Consider the following 3,003-nt stretch of genomic DNA (forward strand, 5'->3'; position numbering starts at 1 on the left):
CCCCCCCCCACTGCTCTGCACCCGGCCACTTCACCAAACACTCGTGAACAAACCACAATACATCCATGCAGTAAATAGACTATTGTAACATGCTGCCTTTACGTACGGTGTGAAATATCTTTTTCACAAATCGAGTGCACATAACTTATTTTTTTTCCACGACGCTCTAGAGTTCATAGCCTACAAAATGGTCCGCGACGTTTCTGTAAATAAGCATTTTAACAGTTTTACGCTGATAATGAATAAAGGGAATAGACTGGGTAACGTTAGGCTACTTCCTGTTGTTTTAGATCCTCTAGAGATTATAAGCACACTCACTTCAGCAAAAAAAAAAGGCTAACGTTACTTGTATGCGGATTGCTTCTACGTGTGGCGTTATGTACGCTTGTTACGTTTAGCTAGCACACTTTTTCACAGTTGGGTGCCTTTTTACCTTCACAGCTCTCGGATGTAGGAGCTTGTGGTGGGAGCCTGAAGGCAGCATTGCACCCTCTTCATGCCTTTTTTGCGCCCGGCACTGTTAAGAGAATTGTACTACGAATCAAGATCAACGTGCCAGACTGGATTTCTTTCAGGGCTTCACCCTGACAACCGCGGCCCTGCTGGGTCCGTGTACGTACACCCAGGTTAAAAAAAACAACCCTGAATTGTTTTTAGGTCTGTAATATGTTGACATGTAGTTTGTCAGCGTGCTAAGGTTTGCGTTAGGGATTGGGTCATGATTTTGAAATCTTAATTCTTTTAGAAAATTAGAGACGGGTATGGCTGCAGCCTGGAGCATCCCATCTCGTCCGTCCCGTCTCATCCGTCCCGGCTCCTAGCGAGGTGTGTCCAACGGTTAAAACCAGAGGGTCAAAATTACGATATGCGAATAATTTTCCAGATGGGTCACGGGTAATTCGTGACCACATTTGTTGCAATCATGAAAAACGTTAAAAAACTTTAAAGTAACCATTTTGCCATACATATTTTGCTCATTTCTGAATGTTATGCTTGTGTTGTTCCATATTAACGTGGCTACATCTGATGAACCTGCATCAGCGACGCAGCCGATTCTGCGACTAACGGCAGGATCTCCTGAGGAGGGATAACAATCCACGATCTGCACACACAACAACAAGACTACGAAAATAAACATGTTACACTCTTTCCAAGACTTTTTAATTGTATATTCTATATTGTTTTCACACTTCACTGGGACATTGCTGCAAATAACTGCTTATCAGCATGGCAGAGCATTCGACTGTAGCCTAGGCTACAGTCGCTGCCCTCGGCTGTCGGTCTCTGGGACCCGGGGCATGCGGTCGGTCTCTGGGCCCCGGGGCGAATGCGTTCGGGTCTCTGGGACCGGGGCAGAATGCTGTCGGTCTCTGGGACCCGGGGCAGAATGCGGTCGGGTCCTCGGGACCCGGGCAGAATGCGTTTGTAGTTTTCTACTACCGCGGCATCGGCCTTCGGGTCTCTGGGACCCGTCCTGTATTCGACCTGCGTTCTCTGCTGCCCCGTCTTGGGCCAGGATGCGATTGTATTTTCTTCCACACGGTTCTATCGTATTTTGTGTTGTATTGTATGAAAGGGGGAAAGAAATTAAAACCAAACCTAACTTAAATCAAAGTTGCAGCTATAGAAGGATTTTTTAGTTTGCCTATCATCTGCATTTTTTTATAGACGAACACGTATTTAAGGTGTTTTATTCATCAGTATGATAGTCTGCATTTATCTTATGTACATTTTTTTTTAAATTGCCGTTATCTAAACAGTAACGGCAATCATGCATGAAAAAATACTTTCATATTTTTTTGTTTTTTAATTTAACAGTAACGGCAATCACACAAATAATAAAATAATTAAATATTTAGTGTTTTCTTTTCTTTTTCAGTATTTCCCGATAGCTCAGTGTGTAGAGCGGGTGCCCATAATTAGATGTTAGCTACTCGATGCAGCGGTCTCTAGTTCGAGTCCGACCTGCGACCCTGTAGTGCAAGTCTCTCTAGATCTCTCTTGGTGTTTTTTTTTTTTAAAATAAAACGTTAAAACAAATATTAAAAGTATTTTATTCATTAGCATGAAGTTGACGCAGGTTTATTTTATTCCAGACGATAGTCTGCATTTATCTTGTCAACAGAACCATCCATCTGGAAAATTATTCGCGATTTCGCATTTTTGACCCTCTGGATTTACCGTTGGACACACCTCCGTATGAGACGGGACCGGATGAGACGGGACGGACGAGATGGGATGCTGCAGGCTGCAGCCATATACTCTTGGAAAATTATAAAAAAGGAAATAGTTTATGTGACTATTATCTGGTCATAAAAAAGTATTATAAGACTTGATGATACAGGAAACACAAGAAAGAATATTTCAAAAATAAAACAATTAATACTGAAGGGGCGCATGTCTTAGCTGGAAGATGTAAAATAAATTAATTATTTAAGGAGTAAATACAATTTGATTTTTCTTTTTTTAAATAGCGTTACAGTGGTTCTGATGATAACCATATTATTTAAAAAATCCTATATGGCCTAATATAAACTAACCCACAAACAAAAGAGAATACACATACAAATCGTCAGTCAAATTTTAAATCAATTTAAATGTAGTATATTTAGTTTTCACTACAAAGATGTTACACGGAAGATGTTTTTTTTGTAAAAGATTAGCCGGATGCTATATTTCATTAATGCGGTTTGCATAACCCTCAACAGTCTGTTAGCATATCACTCTACACAAGGAGTTTGTTGTTTAAAGCTATTGTAAACGACTGACAGACACAAATGAACAAATGTATATTTTTATCATTTGTACCCGAAGCTAAAACGTTATTTCCGGCTGTGGTTCCGTTCGTATTTGACCGTTAACGTAACGTTACTTATAGCTAACGTGGCTAAAGCTCAACGGCTAACAGCTAGCTTACTGTCAGTAAGTTGGTCCATGTAGTGAAAGTTGCATTTAATTACACGTGTCTTGTCTAATAATGCTACCAAGCCAACTATCACTTAA

The 3,003-nt window shown here is 40.5% G+C and overlaps 1 protein-coding gene across 1 annotated transcript in view; it reads right to left on the minus strand.

Moving 5' to 3' along the window:
• Positions 1 to 637, minus strand: part of steep1 (STING1 ER exit protein 1) — a 4,445-nt gene extending 3,808 nt beyond the window's left edge. The window contains exon 1 of the mRNA XM_032522804.1: positions 623 to 637. The gene's annotated coding sequence lies outside the window, so the exon portion shown is untranslated. The remainder of the gene's footprint in view (positions 1 to 622) is intronic.
• Positions 638 to 3,003: the final 2,366 nt, after the last annotated feature.

This window comes from Etheostoma spectabile, chromosome 8, assembly GCF_008692095.1.
Source record: "Etheostoma spectabile isolate EspeVRDwgs_2016 chromosome 8, UIUC_Espe_1.0, whole genome shotgun sequence".
Classification (NCBI taxonomy): domain Eukaryota; kingdom Metazoa; phylum Chordata; class Actinopteri; order Perciformes; family Percidae; genus Etheostoma; species Etheostoma spectabile.